Below are 24,317 nucleotides of genomic sequence, written 5' to 3' on the forward strand. Positions count from 1 at the left end.
GCATCTTTGTGAAAAGAGAAAAACAATTCTGGGAAATGCTTTAATGGCTTCTAGAGAAAGTTATTAAAACAAAAGGCAAGGAAATGTGAAAAAATAGAAAAATGGAAATTTTCACTGAATATGTCTCTCCCAACTGAAATAATTTATTTTCTTTGAAATACCCTATTAAACACTTTTAGTCATCGAGGCACCTCCTGAACACAGCTTAAATCAACTAAATCAGCTGTCAAATATGAAATATGTCTCTGAAGTGCACCTTTTAACAGTCTTTTTCAGCTTTTTGTCATGGATAGGATGTTTACTTACTTTTAGGAAGGAGATCCTTTTTGTCCTTTTGATATTAGCCATGAAAGGAGCTGGATTTTATTATTATTGTACATTATTAATGGCATCATTCGCTAAATTCTGCGGAAAAGAAATGAACTTTCACAGGTGATTGTATCACTAGTAGTGCTACTGCACAAATCATAAAAAAATCCAATTAGTTCTGCATGCATTGAAATTTCAGATGTAGATCACTTCATTGTGTGACTTGAAAAATTAATTCTGAAAATATTTCCAGCATATTGCTGTTTGCAGACATCATAACCCATGCTATCAAAAAATTACTGGAGAAATCTTAATGCTTGAATATTATCTCTCAATGTCTTAGGAAATTTGAACCATCTTTTATAGCCAGACTACTATGAAATTCAGCAGCAGATTCAAGCATAGGTACGGAGTAATATGTATTGCATGAATTTCTTATAAGCATTTGTTCCGCAGGAAAACACACAAGTAGTTGAAACCTCAGATTTTTCCAAGGTAATATTCTGGGAGAAACAATGTATGTGAGATGCTCAGGGTCATAGGACAAAAGTCATCAGAAGTCAAATTAGAGAAATATATGACCAAACTAACTGAACTCATATGACATTTCTCATCTAGACAATTCTTGTCTTACATGCTTCTGTAGGTATGGCAAAGATGAGATTGTGAAGATTTAAGGCTATCCTGGGCTGCTCATGGACATGTAGCTAGGGACAACTAATGACAATTAGGGACAATTCATTCCTTGGCCCCTAAGCAGTCAGTAGCCTTATTCGTTTTTTCCAAGTTAAGGACCTTGTAGACCACTATACAGTGTTTGTTAGTGTCTCTTACTACCAGAAAAACAGGTAAGACTTCCACCTGTTTTCTTTCACATTCAGATGCTCTGGTATCTAAGGGGATGTGTGCTGACTAGGCAGTAAGCAGTAGGAGTATAATGGTTTTTGCACCATCTCTTCTTTTAGTAGCCTGCACAGCTGGAGCTCCTGGCAAAATCTGCTTACTGTTAGGGCACTCATCTTTCAGAATTTCTAGTTTTGTGTCAAATTTAATTGAAATCAGCCAATATTGTCAGAAGGTATTAAGGAAGGATCAGTTTTCTAAACCTTAATTTCACAGAAAACGACACAAAGGTCAACATACTCATATTTTGCACATTAAAACTTGGAGAAAGATCCTAGATATATTAACACATCTGATGACAGCAACCAAAATTGAACAGTGCTTGTTGTACCTATGACTTTAGAACTAAAGTGTAAAGCATTTACTTTTGCTAATATTGTGATTTATAATCATTTCAGCTATGCTTCATTCTTCTTCACATTTGCTCTTTAGTAGAACATGTTTCATATTGATTTCTTTATTAACTTTTGGTGACATTCTTGACAAACAAAACCGTAAAAAGTTTCTAACTGTGCATAAAATGAAAGTAATCATTCCTGTTTCCCATTATTCTGTTGTACTGGGGCAGCCTTGCAGTGACTCATTAATACAAAAATTTTAAAAGTTGATTACAGAAGTAGTCTCAGAATTACTTTCAATAAGAGTTGGTGGATGGTAGTTATCAGTCCTTGCACGTTAAATCCAGTGGACAAGCAACATCTAGGTTACTTTGCCTTTCTTTGATGCTTGCCAAGCTAGAAACATCAAACATTTGGATAATATTCCATTCACTTTGCTCTGACATTTCTTCAGCTAGCCAAAGATCTGCTTAAGTATGTTCTTGAATGCTGTCTTTAGGAAATACATTATTTGGTTTGTCAATTTTTCTTCTATAGTAACTTAAAAGGGGCTGATATTTCAAAGATGTAAACTTAGTTCATATACAGTATAAACTGCAATTATACCCATACGGTACCACTGAGGTACAAATTTTGGGAGACATCTTTGTTTCCAGAAAACATCACATCAGAACACATCTCAACCACTGCACTGTGGTTCCTATAAATCCCTCAGAACTTGTATATGTTTGAGCATAAGACATTACCAAGTGCGGTGAGCTCTGAAAAACATAAAATCTCTCCCTCACTTGACATATCCTTGAACTGCAAACATCTTCTAAACCCATCAAAAAAAAAAAAAGGAAAAAAAGAAATTCCATGGGGTTATCATTGTCATAAATTATGCTTCTTTTATCACAAATTCCGGAGAGGCTGAAGTAAAGAATCCCCTTTCAGTGATTGTACAGAGAAAATTTATCAGCCTTACATGAGTAAATACACACAGAGTGAACAAAAAATTAAAACCTGGAAGGAAAATTAGTTTTTTGTACAGTGTTGAGAATCAGTTTAAAAACTGAGAACAATTGAATTCCTGGTTATTTCATTCCTTTAATACTTTGCTTGTAATATATTAGTCATGTATTATTTGAATGTCATCTTACCTTGAGAAATTGAAAAGAAGTAATTAATACCTCTATTAAAGAAATTTACAGCTGTTGTATGAGAATCCTTTTGAAACAGTTCCCAGTTTTACCTGGGCATCTCAAATGGGACACAAAGACACTGCTATTTCTAACTGTGTTTCCCAAACTGTTTCTTAAGGCAGTCCAAACTTGGTTTTAACCTAGTTATAAAATCACTTCTCAGTGAGAAATACGTAAGAAAGAAATACATAGACTTCATGGATCAGATCATTTTCTAACATGACTTCAGCATTTCAGGCCTGGCTCTGAGGTCAAAAAGAATTCTTTTGGTTGAAATGACAGATTCATATGCATATTTTTGGGTTGTCTCTTGCTGGTTAATTCAGTAGCTGAGTTGTTAATGAAGAACAGCTTAGAATAGAAATAAAGTAATAGGTGATTAAATTATGTATAACTTTTGCATTGTTCCTGGTCCAATTTAGAAGCAAGAATTAAATTCAGGCTTAATTAAAGAATCAAGTCAGCTTGAAAACCAAAGAGTTATTGTGTATTTAGCTATAAAAATATAATAAGCACCATTTCAACCTAGTCATTTAAAAGAAAACTCCTTCTTTAGTGGTGTTGTTACTGCTGGGTTTAATTATTGAAAATATGGGGAGACAAAATACAAGGAAACATATTCAAATGTACTAATAAACTTATCTCACCCCTATGGTTATTGTGATGCATATTTAAAAAAAATGTGTGACTCTTGCACCTAAGAATTGTCTTATTACACACTGTGTCAGGAACAATAGATAATGGTCTATGGTGAAACACAGAAAGATAGAAAAGTACTGTTTGTCCACTTTGGCTCCTCCCTAGAGAGTCCTGCTTTGGCTGCTCCCTGGAAAGTCCAGCTTTGGTTCCTACCCAGAATGTTCCACTTTAAAACTCCCTGGAAAAGTCTCACCCCTTGGAGACCTTTCTAGATATTGCTAGCCACTTCTTCCGACATAGGCTGGCTCCCTCTTTCGGAATGAATTTGCATCTTTGTCAGTATAAAAGCCTGAGTCTCATGCAATGTGGGGGAGGCAGACTTTCATACCACCTAAGTCAACATTGCCTCCATGGGGGCACCCACTAAGATTGAGCCTGACACCTCGCACTGTGATGATGTTTCTCAGAGCTGGTCTCCTGATCGTCATTACATGGTCCTTGGGGTTGGTGAGAAAAACAAACATCAGAAGTATCCTTTACTGTATCCTTTACTATCTCTATAATTTCCTATATTAATAAACTAGTTGAGAGTTCTCTATTTGTCTCTTGTTTCTCTTTCACCTGCAATCCTCAAACTCTGGAACACACGCTTCTCAACATCCTTAACAAAGCTTTTTAGGCATTACTACTTCCATTCTACAGATGAAGAATATTATTGTAAACTGTTATCAGAACCATACAATCAAAGATTTCAGTTTTATAGTTTCATCTCCTTCGCTCTAAGTGAAGTATTGTTTGTGTGCTACAACATGCAATGTTGCATACCTGATGATTTAGCTTTAAACTGCTGTGGTTTGGCGTTTTGTTTATGATCTCCCTTAATTACATGCAATGAAATACCAATTTATAGATAAACAGTAGCACGTAATAGAGAGTAAATTATGGACTACTAAATGTGGCTTACTGTTGATTCATACAATTAGAATTACTACATATATACATATCAAAGGATGATAAGCATTTAAGATATCAATAGTTTTGACTGAGTATGGAAAAACACCAGTTAACAATTCATGCTTATGGAATTTCGCAGGAATTTCATCTTCAACGACATGCAGTCCAAAAATAAGGAATCAAGTTCTGATTTTTTGGAACACTATCTGTTACTTCTGTTCTTCTAGAAACTGAAGACTTTTTGCTGCTTTTTTACATGTAAAATGATTATTTATTGAAATACGTATTTCAAAACACCTGTGTTCCTTGCCTGAGTTGTTATAATAACCTGTTTAGAAAAACTTGACTGTCCTTTGAAAAGATTGGAAAGCTGAATAAAAAAGGAAAACTTCAGTGAAATGTCTAAACTTTCCCAAGAAACTGTTGCAGATCCAAAAGTCTAATTAACTAAATGAAAATAGCTCAAAAAGAAAAAGTAACCCACAAATCTTATGTGTTTGGATAATGCTTATCCTAAATAGTTCTCATGCATGTAAAATTGGATATTGGGGTTATTGTTGTCAACTCCTTTGCTTCCAATTTCAAGGACTGGTGAATTCATGAGAAGTACAAAATGATGTAGCTAATTAATTTTAACCACTAAATTATGTTCCTCTTCTTTCCTGTCTTAAAACACTTGAATCACTCAATCAACTGTTATTCTACTTATGCTGATATTTTTTTACTTTATTTCAAAGACGTAAAAACAAACTGACCAGCAGATTCCCATTTCTCACTTTACAGAACATTTGTATTTTTTGTGTCTGTTTCCAACAGTTCTTCTAAGAGAAGTGCACTTGTAAGAAACAGAAAACGCCTGTATACACTGACAAAAAGTGGTCTGTACTCTATTTAGTAAAGTATTATAAACGGCAGGATTCACCCAAGTTCAGAGTTCACACAAATTCTTTTGCATAGTCATTCTTGGTAAAAATGGGTAAGGCCACTTAAAATAGCAAAAAAAAATATTGCATCTGATCAAAACAGGTTTCCATAGAAGACTGTAAGAGAGTGTACTCAAATGATAGTTGTTTCATATCAAATACAGAAGATATTGTGGACTGAGATGAACACATAAACAAATACGACAACGATATTTTTACTGCTAAAAGAGTGATTATTTGCATAACATATTTGTCTATTTTTTGTGACTTTTGAAACTGCTCACTCAATCAAGATTTACCACATTTTTTGTGTTAATTCCAGAATTTTAGAAAATAAATTAAAAGCATGGAAATGGATGCTTTGTGAGAGGAGTTTAGCATATTACAAATATTTTGGTTGTGACAAGGTAGTAGAATATGATTGCAGTGTAAAACGAAAGTCTTTTTATTAAGTTACTTATAATTCAGAAATGTCTCTGGCCACTTGAGCCAAATACTGATTTAAAGAGTTTGTCAAGCTATGTAATTGACTTCTTCAATTAGAATAATTTTTTTCCACACCCTTAGCAAAAAATGAACTAGAAAGAGATTACAAATACTGCAAATCAGATATTTTAATACAGTGAGAGCAACATATTTGATTCCATGGATCTAGAAACACTAGATGTAAGGTTGATAGATAGATCATGGAACAACTTATTGTAAGGTTCAAGTGGAAAGATCCTTTAATAAATTCTTAACTTGCAATTTAATTTTAAAAATAATAATTTAAATTAAAATATCCAGGTATCAACAGAATGGAATTTTAAACAGTAACTTAAAAGTTGCCTTAAAAATGAAGACTGGTCCATTCTTTGTATTTAAATAGTCCCCATATTTGTCTGAGGAATATTCTGTAAAAGGCGTTATCATATGGAATGAAGTATCATGCAATCTGTTATCTTTCCTGAATATTTATAACATTGAGTATGACACTTTCTATTTAGTAACACAGGAGGAAGGTTCATCTAATCAGCTTGCTTTTTGAAAATCTCTGTGAGAAAGACAAAACATTGAAAAATGATGTTCAGAATTAAGTTATTGTTAAAAATGAAATTTAAGTTGTGATTTTCAAGTGAAAAATTTATTCTGAAAAAGCTGAAATAAAGCTTCAATGATTTTTGCATAAAGACTTAAGAATTTTTTCCGAATAAAATTATCAAAATGCTTTTCAGATATTTTAAGTAGCTAATAAAAGTAAAAAAGGATGGTTTGTCAGTTTGTTCACAAATCTAAAAAACCCAACTATTCAGTCACCCCTTCCAAAAATACATAATACTAGACATTAGTATAATAGGTATGTTGTGCAGTGTTCACAACGAGAGTTCAACTCATTTGCCATCATGTAACCCTATGCACTTAAGTCTATAACATCAAAGAAATCCTGCCATTTTATCAGGTGAAAGGAAAGAAACACAGTCTGTAAAATTTAGATACAAGGTAACTATAAACAAAAGGATATAAATAGTGAAATTTAATAGACTTAGAAGTCCTGCATTCTTAGAGACAGTATCTGGTAGTGTGAGTTAGAAAACTGCCATTCAGTCATCATCAGTGAAGGCACTAGTGTTGATCCTTAGAACTACACAACACTATATCCTACCACCATACCTGGAAAACAGATGAGTGTAATTTTTGCATATCATCTAAGGGCAATTATCTCTCTGGCCTTTTTTAATTCCTCAGGAAACTAATAAGAAGGTAGAGAAAAGGTAATGTAAGATATTCCATTTATTTCAGAGTTTCCAGAACAAGAACTTACTAAGTAAAATGAACAATCCTGAAACAAACGAATCTTGTCAAGATTCTAAATTTGGTTCTTACCATTAAATATTCTTAAGAAATCTCTGGTCACTGGAATTCTTTTTCTCATCTCCCAGATCTTCTATAAAAACTATTTTGGGATATGGACTTCAAAGTGTGGGATGTAATTTTTTTTTTTTTTTTATTGTAACTTGATATCTCAGCTAGTACAGAATTTCTTGCTTCACACAAACTCTTTCTTCCTCCACCATCTCCTGAATTTTTCCTTTCTTCTTTTCTTCTTGGCACTTTGTCTCATATTCTGATAGCCGCTGTCTGCTTTAAGCACAAACTTTACTTTCTTCTAATCTATTTTTCGTTTCCCTCTCCATCATCAGAGATGAGAGAAACTTGTGTATATGTTGTCTTAGCAATCCATTTTTGGGTTTTACATATGTACAGGCTCAGCATCAGCTATTTCCACATCAGTCCAATTCTTACCACAAAGAAGCTTCTGTGTGTGGATGATCTATAGGAATAAACAGATTCAAAGTATGTGGTGAAGTACAGAGGTGACTTTGGGTCTCTTGACACATAACTTGCTGTCCTGGTTTCATCTGGGATAGAATTAATTTTCTTCCTAGTAACTGGTACAACACTATGTTTTGGATTTAGGATGAGAATAAAGTTGATATCACATTGTTCTTGCTGGGCAGGGCTTACACTGTCGAGGACTCTTCAGCTTCTCATATTGTCCTGCAAGTGAGAAGGATGGAAGGGTACAAGAAGCTGGGAGCAGTGTCCTAGAACCAATGAATTGAAGTGTATAGCAAACAATCCAAAATGAGTAATCACTCACCTAATAAAGGTAGGGCTCTCAGCCTCAGAGGGCTGCTTTGGACAGTATTCTGACCCAAGGGGAGAGTCCTTGACTGTAGGCCCACTGCTTCAAGGAGGGCCAATTCAAAATGGCTCTCTTGCAGGGCTCCATTTGTATCTTACTCAAACCTGATCTGTGGTCAATATGGTCATGTAGCCCCACCTTGGCTCAGGATTCCAACTTCCTCCCCTTTATATCTGTTCACCACCACCACATGGGTGTGACAAGCTATGTGGGGAGTTTTTTGTGGGCTTTTAAAGGTCTTTGTTAGGGTTTTGTTAGGGTGGATGTGCCTGCGCCTGCCATAAAGGGATATTCCATACCATATACCATCATACTGAACAATAAAACTGGGGGAGTTGGCCAGGGAAAAGGGGGGCTGCCTGTTGCTCAGGGACTGGCTGTCAGGTCATCGGGCAGAGGGCAGTAAGCAATTGCATTACATGTAATTGTATATTTTATCATTACTATTTTCTCTTTTTTTTCTCCCTATTAAACTGTCTTTATCTCAACCCACAAGTTTTCCCTTTTTTCCAGTTCTCTCCCTCATCCCACTGAGGGTTAGTGTTTAGCTGCCTTACATTTTGAATATCAGATTTTCTTCATCCCAGAAGGGTTTGTGGTTTGGCGCTTTTTTTTGTTGTTGTTGCTGTTGCTATTTTCCTTGGTTTGGGTTTTTTTTTTTGGCTTTCAGGAAGCATTTTGTCAATTTATACAAGAGTAAAATTTCTACCTATCTGATAGACTACCCTGCAATAAGCCACAAAATTACACCAAAATTATGTAATTCCTCTTACATATGTGTGTACTGTGGGTGAAACCCAGAGAGATGCTTTTTCCAGAACACGGCCTTGGGGAATTCTCTTTATTACTATTAAAATGTAGAAGTTTAATATAAAAGTGTGTCTATAATAATTAACTGAACTGTTAGTATTTTCTAGGCGCTAACAAAGTTTTCGCAACTATGTAACACTTTCATATTTTGAGCTTCTTCCAAGCAGATGGACACTGACCTTTTAGTTTTCTTTTCAATTAAAATCAGGTTATAAAGGTCTGCATTCCAAGAAATAGGCAAGTTACTGATATAAATTGCCTACCAGCAATCTTCACTGAGACTAATGCATTTAATGATTAATAAGAATTGCTTAATGAATTGGTGAAATTGCAATCATATCTTCTTGGGGTTTTGGTATTTGTTTTGTTTTGGTTTTTAGGAAAAAACCTTCATAAACTTCTTTAAGCCTCTTGTAAACAAACAAGAGCATGGAGATATGAGCATACAAAAAAAAATCATGCAAATATATTTTAAAAAGAAATCATGATGCCAGCTTACTAAATTTATCTTCAATAACAGCAAGACATAATGTCTTTTCTATGCATTACTAGTGAACCAGTCAAGTGAATGCCCTAGTGTTGGATCCATTGCTAATGTTTCACCTAGGCCAGTCTGATATATTTGACAATTCTTATGATTTTGTCTTCCTTAGTCTTAAGTGAAGGAAGAAATTTCTGAGTGACATTAATGAATAAGATGCAATCCATATGAAAATGTTTGTCACTGTCTCCAGCACTCTGTGACATGAGATGTCAATGCTGAAAGAAAGGAAGATGGCTATTTGGTTATTGTTGAAAGAGTTAAAAATCTTCAATCAGTTATTTTAGAAGTTGGTGTTGGGTTTACTTCTTTTCTTCTGGAAAATGTATGTGCTTTTGTCCACATATGCAGTAAGAATTTTTCAGTTATTCAGTAACTATTTCAGTTTCTAAGGGATTGCTGTTATCCCTAGTGAGACTTCTTACTATCCTAGAATTTACATTGTCATATCCTTAAAGTTACATTAAAATTAAAAAAAAAAAAAAGGAAAAAAAGATAAAGCTCTAGCAAAGCCTGTCATAGATGTCAAAATATCTTGAATATTATATCCAAATAGCCATTTCCACAGCTGTTAGTGTAGTCAGACACCCGAGTTATAAATCAGTCCATCCGAGACTTTCAGTAAAAGTAGCAGTAATACTGTTCTCTTTTTCTCTCTAAGGGAAGAAAAAAGGAAAGTAAATGTCTGATGTTGTCCTCTGTTCTGTGCAGACATGGGCTTTTCAGGTGCTCCTCCCAGCATGAAATACTATTTAACTCTGAGGGAGGGAACAAAACTGGTGTACAGAAAGACAGAGCGCAGTAGCTTCTGATCAAATGAAAAGCATTTCTCTATTTAACTGCAAAATGTAGGAAAAACTCCTAAAACAGAGTGGAAAATAATTCTATTCTACAATTCCCTACATAAAGTAGTCTGTGTTTAAGTTAGCAAGTAATCTGGTGTAGGAGGAGCAGTGTGTGAGATAGTTGGCTTTTAAGACCCCTACTGCATGCATTTGGTTGGGAGGGGGTACTTAAGACTGGCTCTAGCCTGGTTATGTGATCTAATGGAAATGCCCCTTTGTGGGTGGAAAGTATTTGGTGGCTTCACAGGGCTCATCTTCTAGTTCAGTTTAGCACACTGAGACTTCCCTGCCCTCCTGAATCCAAACCTGCTAAGTGGGGATGATTAGGTTTGCTTCCAAAGAGCATTTCTGATCCAGATTGACACATATATGTAGACACACACCTGTGTATTACTTGTAGCAGGTTCAATCCAGCAAAAAGATGTAACTTTTCGAAGTGTGCATAAACTACGCAACTCAATGTCACAGCATGCCAAAATCTTATAGGGCTCAAAACTTCATGGAAAAAAAATATATCCGATACGACTAAATATAAAGACATTACCTCTAGCTGCAACTGTTCCAGAGAAAAAAGTGAATTAAGTATAGAAATACTACTTTAAATTTGTCCTCTTCTTGCATTGCTTTCTAGTTACCTGCTATTGATCTCTCCCAGAACTAATGGGAAGGTGTGACGTGGTACAAAAAGCCTCCTGTTGACTAACCCCACAGTAATGATCTTACACAGCCCATGGGATGGAAGCAAAAGTCCAGAAACATCCAGAAAGATTACTTTTATTTTCATTACTTTCATTATTTTCAATTTGTCCTTTAGAGGTAGATGTCCAGGTCCACTGATGAGCTACAAAGCCTAAGATTGTACCTTGAAAAATCAGGAGCTGGAGGACAGGGATAAACGTAGTTCGGGCTGTGGTCTTTAACAGGCAATAAATATGGCATTTTTCTGGGTGGAGTGTTACACATGTTGCTGTGCGCTAACAAAGACAGCAATAATTAAAATCTTCATTTAATTCTTAAGTATTTCTGTGATAATAGAACACAGTTCAGTCTTTTACCTCTTAAGTTTCAGCAGCAATGTGTAGGAGTTAGATTTGTAAATGTCTAGGTCTGATATAATACCTGACAACAAATGTATAAATAATAGCTGATGCGTGCTAAAGACTGCTTCTCTCCCATATGATTCATATGATTCTGCATATTTATTTAGCAACCCTGCAGTTCTGACTACTCCCTATAGATTTTAAGTTACAAATCTTATGCTTATACTTGCAAAAATATTCCCAACCCAAAACACAAAAAAAAAGCAAAATCATTGTTCTCAGGAAATCTCTAAAAATCCCCACCGCTGTAGAGTGCTCTACAGATGTGCCAGACTGTGCGACTGAGGAGAAGATTCCGTAACAATGAGGCGTATCTAGTCCAATTTAAGGGTCAACTGGAGGCTTTAAAAAAAAAAGTCTGTAGTAATATGGTATAATTAATATTTAATGTAGATGGGAAGTTTTACTGAAAATTGCGCTTTGGATGTCTCAAGAAGTTCCTTTAACTCAATTATCTATAAATGGAAAAATTATTAATAGAACAGATTTAATGATAATCATCTGTACTTTACTGCACCAAGAGTTAAATATTTTTAAACCATAAACCTCATTTTAAAGAGAGATTATGCTATCTAGAAATGTTAAATTTGTAAAATATGAAACAAAATGGACAGAGGAAGTGAGTGAAAGAGAATAAATTAACTATAATATATATTTGTGTGTTGCAATAATGTTTGAAAACATGTAAGCAGGAAATTATTCCAAGGGTCAATTACTTTCCATAGGAGCAGATGGGACACACTAACTTTGTTATTATTTAAGCTTTTTCTTGCAAAACCAGAAGTTGCCTTGTATTATGAAAGATATTTAGACTTATTTTGCAGAGCAGAAAATTAAATATCTATATAGTGGAACATCTGTGATGTAGATGGTGCTGGTAGAAGTGATAGAGACTGCTTAATTAATATTTATTTGCTTTTTGTAGAACAAAATTTCTGCCTGGCTTCTGCACCTAAAATATTACATGAGAACTTTAGACAATTAAAAATAAGCTAAGTGTAACTATACAAAATATTTTGACTGATTTCTCTGGAATCCTTTTGAGCATTATGTATCTATTATCTATATATGTGACTCTGCCATGTTTCAATACACATGGAGCTCTTGAAAAGAAAAAGGCTTAGAAGCAAAATACAGTATTTCTACATGTAATAAATTTTCAAAAATATTTCTAACCATAAATTTGCATGTAAAAAGCTGCCAAAGTGTGTGCATGTATTGCAATTGCAGTTATTTCCAAATTTGAAAGGATCAAATACACAGGACAAATCTAGAACCCTTACATGAATACATTAAAATTTAATGCAAAAGACCACGAATGTTTTGTAACTGAAATTGCTTATGCTGAAAGTCATAATCACAGAGTTCATTCTTCCAACCACAGAATAACATTCTAAATTCATATAATGTTGGTATAATAACTGCTGTAATATTATTGCTGTTATACCACATTTTTATGGTGCCATGTGTTGTAAATAACATCTTAGACAACTAATTATAGTGTTAAAATATAATGTTCCTTTCTTGATGTTAATCCATTTTTTTGTAAACCCATAAAGATGCTGTTCCAAGTAAGTGACAAAGAACACCTTCATTTGTACTCTTGTAGATCTTGCCAACTCTGCAGACAGGTACTAGATGAGAGAGTAAGGCTGAATCAGAATTGTTCAGTTTTCTGATTATACTGTTTAGATATTTAGCTCTCCCCAGGTCAGTATACATTTTCAGTTATAATGATGCGCGTTCAACTGATATGATGCTTTTAGGAGAAAGATTTCCAAAAATCACAAATTTCTTGTTAGAGCATATTTAGGAAATTTTGGAAAATTTGGTTTTAAGCATTGTTAATACCTAGCAGTGCACACTTTATTTCCTTATTTTAATTTTAAAAAATATTAGACTCAAGATACTTCTTAGATTCTCTGGAAAACATTTGTTATCGTAGCTTAAAATAGAAAAGAAAAAAACCACAGTAGTATGATTGAAGAATGTTGGTGAATTCAGCACCAGAATCAAAGAATATATATTATTAAGAGGGTGAAAAAAGTCTTCTTGTATGACTGGCTATAATAAAACTACATATATGAAATCAAGACTCACAGATCTTATGCTCCGATATAGCAATTGTAGAGTTTTACTTGGTTTTGAAATAGTTTATGACAGAATCAGGGCCTTTTAAAGGTGACATCCAGTTAGATGAGGTATATTAGCAAAGCTCCACATAAGTCCGTATCTGCATATTTTATAGGTACAGCTTTCTCTACTTGAATTTGCATATGAAAATGTATAGCTAAATTTTAATCCATTAATTTGAAGCATGTTTCTTCAGGACAAGAGAAAGTTTTTGTCAGGTATATTGATTCAAAATGGTATTTTGAAGAAGTGCTTCCGTTATTCTCATTGCAGTGAGGGTAGTCTCTGGTAACTGACTCACAATTATCTTTACCTAGACTGGAGCATATCTTGCTTGCTGAGTCATCTTTCACAAATTATAGCTTGGCAATCTTCCACACACAGTTTTCTTCCAAAGTACAGTAAAGACAGTAATTTGCCTGGAGTTGCCATCCAAACAGTATTTAAAAAAAAAAAAAGGGGGGGGGGGAGGGGAAGAGAGGGAGGAATTTCCTTGTCATTAAGTGAAAGGAATATAAGACAGGAACTGTGTAATAGGTTTCATAGGAATAGAGAATTTATGTCATGAAATGAGAGATAAAAATCTTTTGACGGTTACCTTGAAGCATTTTAGTGTGCCAGACTATTTGAGAACAGCATGCAAATATATTGCATTAAAAGATTTCTCAAGTTGATATTAAGTTGGGAGGAAGAGGGAGGTGGTGTTGAAAGAAAGAGAGGGAAAGGGTGGATGAAGGCAAATACTCATTTCTTATTTGCAGAATAGAGATTTAACAGTACAATTATTTGAGTAGACATGGTAAAAAAACTCCTTCTAATGCACCTATGAAATGCTATAATTATTCTAATTATTCTGTTGGCAACAGTAGTCTCTGGACTGATTTCTATAGGCTGTGGATCAGGTCTCAGATAGTCATTCATATAATACACATTTACACACATTTTTTGACACGATACTGTACTCTTAATGAGGTGCTTTAATCATGACAGAAATATTAACTGTGCACACCAAAGATATCTTTACAATATTTCCTAATATCAATTAATATTTCCATATAAAGGGAATATCTGGCATCTTGTGAATAAAAGCTTTCAAAGGCAAAATTAAATATATTCATCACCCAAATTTATGTAGCACAGAAACTGACATCTGTATCCACTTATATAAGTAATAAACAGCTTACTAATAAATACATATTAAAATATCTCCATGTTTCAAGTTCTTGTTGGATGCTCTTCCTTTTACACTGTACTGATTGCAGTGGTATTCAGGGTGAGATGCAGAAATGGAAGGACAAGCTTTCTTCCCACCAACCCTATGATAGAATGAGTGTTCAAAAAAATATTTTATAATTGATGCAGCCTGCACAAAAAGGGAATCACGTCACTGTTCAGAGATGGCAGACCCTATTTCACTGGCTAGACTACACATCTATTACTGTGTACGGTTCTAAGCACCTCAGTACCAGAAATATCTGAGTCAGTTGAAAGGAAATAGGAAAAGATGTGAGAAATATGCAAGTATTTCATGGATTAAGGAAGCTAGACAGTAGATACAAAGTTTGTTACATACAATGGAAGAAGTTTCCACAGGCTGGGCAGATTTTCTCTAGGCGTATTCTCTGAATTCATTGGTTGGAACAGGATTAAAGGAATAGTTGTTATATTAAAAAATGCCTATTTTCCTGACATCCTCCTAACTGCTTTTCTTTGGGCAATATGCAGCTCCAGTGGCCATTTCCTAGTGCTTAATACCAATTTGTGCTGTCCCCTCAGTAACTCTGTATCTAATATGGTCAGTGTTCTGCTAATACAAAACAATCCAGCATCTGGCTTAAGTAGAATGCATTTATTTTGCAGGGCTGGCAGTGAGGGCTCATGCATGTATTCATATACACACAAAAAATGCACACGTATGATAGATATTTTATTTTTCCTGAAAACAAAATGCCAGCAAGTCATATGGAAAAAACAAAACACAAGAAAAATCTAAAAAAAACCCCAAATTTTGGTAAAAGAATGTGTGAGAAAATCAACCTCAGAAAAATTTAAATTACGAAAATAAATCTGCCTGCATTTCTGTCTACTCGCACAAACCCAAACCCACACCCACACAAATGCTTGTGGGAATCAATTTGATACAGTGCTCAATCAATTTCATGTTGTTTTCTTTTTAAAATATGGTCCTTGATACATTTAGTAAAATGTAGACACATAAGAGACAACTGTGTGTAAATCAGACTTCCTCAGTTTACGTATTTGATTTTGCAATCAAAACAACAGTTTTCCAGCATAGATTTTATCCTGCTAATTGTAAAGTCCCTCTGCAGTGGAAGAATATTTAGAATTAGTCCCCTGATTTCTGTACTATGCTTATTATTACCCAAGTATTGTAACTATCACGTCCTCGCCTCCCCATCCTTCCTGGTTTCCAGCTTTTGCTTACATTTTTTTATTTGTGCTTGACCATGAGTGACCATTGGATCTGACTTTGAGTCTTGCTCTCAGTTATTGTTTTATCATTTTAATTGTTTACCTGCTAAACTTGACTATTTATTTCTTCTGCTGATTGCCAGCATTTGGTATTATCCTTTAGTCCGTTGCTTTACTTAAATCTTTTGCCTTCTAGTATCTTTTTCATCTGTTACTCAGAGATAGGAATTCTTCTTTAAAAACTGGGCAGGCAAACAAGCCCAAAACAACAAACTATCTTGTTTAATTTTGTGATCTTTCAATAGTGTTCTGTCTAGACTTACATCTTTCTAATGGCAACCTGCTGTGACTATCCTCTTCCATTTCCTTTCATATATAGTTTATTTAATCTAAACATACAGGGAATAGTAGACGCATTCTACTTTGTTGCTCTTTCAATAATTTTTCCTTTTTCTTCTGAATGATTATTGATTACATAACAGACACTTTTATCACATTCATGGCTAGGCTCATTTGCCAGCTTCCATGCCTGAACAGTTTACAGAAATGCAATATTTATTGACTTCTATTATCCAGTACTTTCACTTAACATAAATGGCCTGTGAAAAAAAAGTCTCATCAGAGGGTGTCATCAAGGTGATAGGTTGCCAGCTTTTTAATAAATTAGAATGGGAGAAGAGACCATTCTAACTCCTGTCTCTCCTTAATGGATGCCTCCCTTAACATTTTCAAAGGTTGATAGCTTGAAGGAAAGTAAAGAAACAAAAGATAAACTTAAAAACTCAGAACTTGTTCCTTTTATTTCTCTGTGGAGAACATCAGGAAGAATTTTAGATAGAGAAAGAAAAATGGAAAAGAGTACTCTGAAGGAATCTTGATGGTCATTCTGTATCCCGACTAGTCAGTCACAGTTAAATGGATCTTTAAGCTTGAAGAAATGTACTGGCAAGAAACCCTGTCAGCAGTTCCAGACAGAGGCTTCCAGGCAGAATGTTACCCAGCCGTAAGACAGCTACAGTCTTCTGGGAACAACATTTACAAGCTGTTCATGCTGGTAAGATCAGAAAACCAAGTCTGATTTGTGGTAAAAGCTCTAGGGCATGTTTATACTATCTGCTTTACTGTCACTGAAGTATTAATCTGGGTGTTCAGGTTCAAAAAAAGGGACCTAATGCCTTGAGTTAAGAAATTAATCTGCAATAACTAGAATAAGATAGTTTCTGAATATTTTTGTTTTGCCATCATGACTATTCGATGTACTGGAATAATTATGTGAGTTTTAATTAATAATGTCAATTTCAGTGTAGATGAATGTAAGAACAGGAGCTGATAAGAGCTCAGTGCATCCAGCTGCCATAGCACCATGACACAGGCAAAACTCAGAAGTGCTTAAATTAGGTTCTTAATATTCTCCCCATTGCTCCCACTGTTCTGCATGGGAACAAGATTCCTTTCTTAAGCCCATTTCAGGGATACCTCAGAGTCTTACCCTGAGTTTTGGGAGATGGGGATTTCCCAGTTTGATGTGCAATCCTAATGGTTTGGCACTACAGCATAGTGCCTAAATCTGCAAACACATGCCCTAGTGGAGAACTGCCCCGTTTTGCTTATGGCTTCTTATATATGCAAAACCATCCTGTATGCAGGCATCAGGAAGAAAGTTTATGTTTTAATTCCAAAGCTGCAATCTTTTAAAATAACAGTTTAATCTATTTGTCTTTAAAACTGTATTTCCGTGTGTTTGCACAAACATTTATGAATGTTAGATTCAATACCCTTGTATATTCCTCTCTTCTTTTTTCCCTTTTAGCAGTAAACAAGATTAATCTTTGATTTTTTTTTTTTTTATAAATTAGCTTTTAATTCTTAGGCTAGCATCTCATGTGATTTCTGAGCTTTTTCTAATTCATTAACTCACTTTTTATACATTACAGTCATTTAATCAAACAAATGTTAATGTAACATCAACTATGTTTGTAATAAAAATCTTATTTTTTTCCTGCTTACAGAAAAGATTTCAGTCTGAGCAAGATAACTCAGAGTGTGCATCAGTATTTTCTCAAAAAAACCATATTCTGCAGCAAGTGCCCATATTTGTTAGTCTGAGCTTTCTCTTCACTTAAATTTCTTTCATTTACCTTCTGGAAATGTAAAGAGCACTTTGTTGATTTAGCAGATAAAGCAATTATCCCAGTGGAAGAAGTTTAATAAGGAGTCCATGTCAGGTCATTTGTAGCTCAAGGCACAAAGGAAATATCAAGAGATTTTTGGATTTGCTGAGATACCTGCAAGCACTGGTGTGATACCCCTGTCCTTCAAAGATTAGTGTAAAAGTCATCTGATGACCAGTGATTAAAAGGGAAGTTTAAAACTAAAGGATATCAGCCTGGCAGGTAAGGGTTTTTTTCCACTCCAGCTACATAAAACTCAGATTCAATTGCATGTGGGCAGGCAACGCTTCTACAAAGGCTGCTTCACTACGTGACTGAGGCTGCTCCATCTCCGGGTGCCTCAGGCAATGTCTCTTATTCTATCCAATTCTTGCCCTATTTCTGTATACCTTTTTATTGTATGTCGCTTACCGTTCTTTGAAGTCTGAGAGACTTGAAGCCCGGAAGTCATTATACACAGTTAATTTCCAAATATAATCACATACTATAGCAAATATTCTTCAGAGATACGCACATCCGCTTTTCTCATTTAAATGTTTTGAATAATGTTCCGCTAAGAACTGGCATGGTAAAGTTGCCCATTCTTTCTAGCCATTTAAGAGGTTATTGCCAAAACATTAAAAAAATTAAATGAAGAAGGCCCTGTGATATTACATATGAAAATAACACCCTTATCTAATGCCCTACTTATCTGTAGGACAGTATTTTTTACTTGATTTTCTTTCTGCAACAAAGAATCCTGTGTTTTATGGTGTTCTTTAGATTCTTTGGTGAAGTATGGATAAAGTACAGGAAGAAAGGGTATTAAAAATAGACATTTCAGATGCATTTTTCTTGTGGACAGAAGGTGTTAGAGTTGCAATACTATATCTGTCCCTGTTCTGAAGGAGACTAAAATGCTGTGTTAAAGCAGAACTGTCAAATGTTACTTTCTTTTGGTGTGTGCAAACCAGTGAATCATTTGCCTCTAGATAGTTCAGTTTATGTTAGTACAAAGAAATAAAGATGCTTACATGTATATTTTAGCAGTTTTCTAGACCCTTTCCCATGATCTTTTAGGCAGTTATTAGATTTTGTTTCCTTGTACGGATTTTAATGTTCTGTGTACTGATCTGCTATCTGATACAGGTTAGTAATTTGACAAACCTACTTGAAGTAGCTCCTGATGAAAGCTCAGCTTTTACCCAACAATGGTATTTTCAAAGCTTTTTAATCTTCACATCCTTTAGATGCATTTTTTTCAGGTTGCCTGACACTCATATATATATATAGCACAATGGATCAGAAGGTTATCTATCATATCTATCATCATAGAATCATAGAATAGTTTGGATTGGAAGGGACTTTAAACATCATATAGTTCCAAATCCCCTGCCATGTCAGGAACACCTTCCACTAGATTCTATACATATTTTTTAATTACTTTTTAAAATACATTGTGGTATGGTGGGGGGTAGCTAGCCACATTGCAGAAGTCATATAGCTCAGTGAAAATATTTCTACTGCATTTCTCAAAAAAGATGGATAGATTTCCTCTGTGTTATTTCACCTGGACTAAAAAGTGAGAGGACTTCTTTTGTCTCTAAGAAGCAAGGCCATTTCTTAACTCAGTAATAGAGCTGTTCCAATTTACATTTACTACAGATTTGTCATATTATGTCTGCAATTCGTAGGCTTAAACAGTGACCTGCTCATGTATGTTGTATTTTTTTCATCTGTAATGGCTTTGATGTATGTTATATTTGAGATTAAAAAATGGTGTCTACTTTAAAGGAAATACTCTCAAAGTAGAATCCAAATTTTAAAGAAATGGCTATCTCTTCTCAAATGCAGTCTGACAACATAATTCAGTATTTTCCATTTATTACAGAAAACTGTCATATTCCAATATTTAACTTCTAAACTGCCTAGTTCAGATGTCTTCTATTAAGTGGTTAAAAATTTGTGGTAGTTAAGAGGATTTATATTCAACCTGTAAATACATTCTTGAAAATTCTTTCTCAAATCTGAGGAACTAGTCAAGAGGTGCATGACCTGCTTTGTAAAGTCTCTGATTCTACACCAATATTTTACAAATAATAAATTAAAATAAAATAAAATATTATCCTTTATTGCAAGGTCATTCTCCTTTAGGTAAGAAGTTTTCATTTAGCATTGTGGCTCCCTTAAAATCTTGTGAATCTAATTCAAATCCACTACAAATAGTTAACCCTTTTACTCTGGCTGCATAGAATATGTTTGCAAATAGTTTGCTGCTTTTCACTGTAAGTTAATGACATGAGTTGCTGAAAGCTTTCTTCATATAGTTAATCTAGTTTGTGGAGCCAATGATTATTAAAGGCTGCTGAACATTTCTGTTCTATGTTAACCACCTCTGAGAAGGTGATAACATATGAATTTGATAGCCAGCAAGTTGGGAAAGCCATCTGTTTATAATTTTTAATGCAATTTTTGCAATGACTGCCAGGTGAGTTTCTAGGAAGTATATTAAAAAAAATCAAGTAAATAAAATTACCACTACAGAGATGAGCAATAAAATCATGATTATTGAATCACAGGCTATATGAAAGAAATCTGAAGGTCAGCTTGTTCTAACATATTCTCCAAGGATATTGGTTCCTAAGAATATGTTGGAAACATTTAATAATGATTGAAATTGTATATGCTTGGTGACACAGTTCTGCTGACAGCTAACATGGCAAATGTTGCAAGCTCATAGAAATATCTCAAATCTGCTCTTATGATGTAAAAAACTGGAAATAAAGAAAACACAAAAAAATCCATCCCCATCCACCCCCTCCAGCCAGCTGATAAGTCATTGCTGAATTCAGAGGTCCTGTATAAAGACAGATGAGAGAAATCCAGTAATAAGCTTCATCTCTTGAAATATAGACCCATTAGATGATAGCTGTTAACTTATGTACCTAAGTGCCGGCTGAGATTACTATTGAGCCTGTAGGCAAATCAGAGTAAAGCTGAAAACACCCTGTTCATTCACTGAGAGGTGTCTTCTGTCAGTGTGTTTGGAAAGCAAGCCAGGGGGACGCTGAGAATAAAGGTAAGCTCTAAGGCTCTAAGGCTGCCCATAAAATGCAAAACTGAGCGGTCAGAGGTGCTTCTGTGGATTTAGGCAGAATGCAGACTTACATGCTGAAGCAGACTGCATGCCACCTAGCTGCAGTGACTAGCTCAGGCCTCATTTCTAGAGTTTAATAAATGCTAAATATGGCTGCTATCTACAGGCTTGAAGAATAAAGGAAGAGACTATATTTTAAAGGCCCCTGGAGTGAGATTCTGTCTAAGTTATGAGAATTAAGGTAATTAGGCAGTACCTTTAGAAGGACTGCTTCATTAAGGAAAGGTTAGGTTGACTTTTGTTTTCCACATATTATTCAGGGCTCATTTATCTCTTCAAGCTGCAGAGGAAAAGGTGGGATGTCCAGACAGTCCCACTCCCCTCTCCCCCACCCCCACATGCATTCCTGCTCTTCACTATAGCCAAGAGTGAGAGTACAGGAATTCTGAATTCACAGACTTTAACTGATGGGGACATTTCAGAATATCCTAACCACATTAGCTGTAGGTTAGTCCTCATGAGGAGGTGGTTTACGTTTTCTGTTGAAGCTCTTCCACAGATTAGCTAAGAATTTAAGGTTAACTGGGTCAAATATAAGCTGACAGAGGGGAGATTTAGGTTAAATATTAGGAAAAAATTCTTCACCATGAGGGTGGTGAGACACTGGAACAGGTTGCCCAGAGAAGCTGTGGCTGTCTCATTCCTGGTAGTGTTCAAGTCCAGGTTGGACGGGGCTTTGAGCAACCTGATCTAGTGGAAGGTGTCCCTGCCCATGGCAGGGGGGCAGGAGGAAGATGATTTTTATGGTCCCTTCCAACCCAAACTATTCTGTAATTCTATGATCCTATGTTTTTTAGATGTTAAATGCCTTACTTCAAATTATTATAACCCATATTCTGATTGGCACTCACAGCTCTTTTAAGTATTTACATCTAAAAGTCATCGGATAAAATACATCTACTCTTTTTCTGAAGAAAAGTGAGGGGGAAGGGCAAGCATAGAAGAAATCCAAAAAGCCTGTAGAACACTTCCAATCTCTGCCAATTTAGAGGGAAACAATTCCACTAATGGTGCCTTATATACAATGTAAGACATTTTCTGTGTTTTTGAAACTACAAAGTAATTGACGGCTATAATTATATTTAGCCATATGATTCAAATGAATAAAACCCCATGACTGCAGTACAAGGTGTCTTACAAAGAGTGTAACTGTTAAAAACAAATTTGCCTGCCAGTGAGAGTTATTGAATTTAGGACCTTTCTTACAAAGATGGAATAACTAATGAGAAAATGAGTGTTCTGGATTCAAGGTGATGTGCCCACACCATCTGAACACTGTGGTCCTGGCTGGAAATGTTTTGTGCTGGGAAAAGGTGCATGTTTTTGTCTTTTGTTCAAGACTTCCCTGATGAAAGTACAGATAAAATAAACCCATATATATATATGAAGGCAATCTTCTCCCCCAGTCTTGAGTCCTTGAATTTACACATATATGTTTAGATCTGAAAATGTACTTTGATGCATTATTAAGCCATTTATGCAGGAAAAGAAGATACTTCTGTACATGTTAGTTACAGTCTGTCAGTGCTGACAATAAAAAAGTTCATAGTTGGTGAAGCATTATATTCTTCTCAATATCACGATAATCATACAACGTCATGCCCTGTTGTGTACAGGCTTGTTTTCCTTGCAATTTAGTTAGAAGATCAGAGAGTTCTATCCCATATATAATATTTCTTATGCACCATGTATTACACTGAAAAAAATACACACAGTTAAATGTTCAGTGAATTTTCTTTATAAACAACATTTATTTATATTATTACAAAAAAATATTTATTTGATGTTTGGTTTAGATTACTTATTTTGTAGCAGAGAACTCGTATCTTGGGGGGCAAAATGCTGACTAGTCTTCCAAATACAACTTAATCTATTTATCAGCTGTCTTTTGAATTTTTCCACTGGTATGTAGAGTGGAAGAAGACAGAAGATACTTCACAGAATCATACAATCATCAAATGATTTGGGTGGGAAGGAATCTGTCATGGTTTAAGCCCAGCTACTAACTCAGCACTGCACAGCCATTCGCTTACCACACCCCTACCTCTCCTCTTTGAGCAGGCTGGGGAGGAAAACCAAAAGAATATAAACCCCATGGACTGAGATAAGAACAGTTAAATAATTAAAGTATATAAAACTACTACCACCAATAATTATAATAAGGGAAATAACAAGGGGAGAGAATATGAAATTAAAAAGGGAAAGGAAAAAAAAACCCAACAAAACAATAAACCCAAGTGACGCCCAACACAGTTGCTCACCACTCAGTGATCAATACCCAGCCTGACCCGAGTAGTAATCTCGGGGGGTCTCCCGTCAGTTTATATACTGAGCATGACATGCTGTGGTATGGAATACCCCTTTGGCTACTTTGGCTCAGGTGTTCCATTTCTGCTTCCTCCCAGCTTCTCGTTTCCCTTCTCATTGGCAGAGCATGAAAGACTGAAAAATCTTTGATCAGGGTAAGTGCTACTGAACAACAGCTAAAACATTGTTGTGTTATCAACATTGTTCTCCGACTAAAGCCGAAACACAGCATTGTATCAACTACTGAGAAGGAGAAAAATAACTGCTACAGCTGAATGCAAGGCAGAATCTTAAAGATCATCCTGTTTCAATGCCCTGAGAGGGGCAGGGACCCCTTCCACTAGACCAGGTTTCTGAAAGCCCCATCCAACTTGGCCTTGAAAACTTCCAGAGATGGGGCGGCCACACCTTCTCTAGGCAACCTATTTCAGTCTCATCACCTTCACAGAAAGAACTTCTTCCTTGTATCTAACATAAATTTACCCTCTTTCAGTTTAAAGCTATTCCTGCCTCATTCTATCCTACAGGCCCTTGTCAGAAGTCTCTCTCCAGTTTTCCCATAGGCCCCTTTAGGTACTGGAAGGCTGGTCTAAGGTCTCTCTGGAGCCTTCTCTTCTTCAGGCTGGACAACCCCAACTCTCTCATCCTGTCTTCATAGGAGAGGTGATCCAGCCCTCTGATCATCTTTGTGGCCCTCCTCTGGACTTGTTTCAATAGGCCCGTGTCCTACTTATGTTGGGGATGCCAGAGCTGAACGTAGTGCTCCAGGTTGGGTCTCATGAGAGCAGAGCAGAGGGGTAGAATCATCTCTCTTGACCTGCGGGTCACGCTTCTTTTGATGCAGCCAAGCATACAGTTGGCTTTCTAGGCTGCAAGCGCACGCTGCTGGGTCACGTTTAGCTTCT

At 35.5% G+C, this 24,317-nt stretch overlaps 1 protein-coding gene across 1 annotated transcript in view; it reads left to right on the forward strand.

The window, feature by feature from the left end:
• CSMD1 (CUB and Sushi multiple domains 1) overlaps positions 1-24,317 on the forward strand; it is a 1,163,462-nt gene that overhangs the window by 256,237 nt on the left and 882,908 nt on the right. The gene's annotated exons all lie outside the window — the stretch shown is intronic.

This window comes from Pezoporus flaviventris, unplaced genomic scaffold (genome assembly GCF_033815535.1).
Source record: "Pezoporus flaviventris isolate CSIRO_AGI_PZ_B2104156 unplaced genomic scaffold, CSIRO_AGI_Pfla_v1 ptg000031l, whole genome shotgun sequence".
NCBI lineage: Eukaryota > Metazoa > Chordata > Aves > Psittaciformes > Psittacidae > Pezoporus > Pezoporus flaviventris.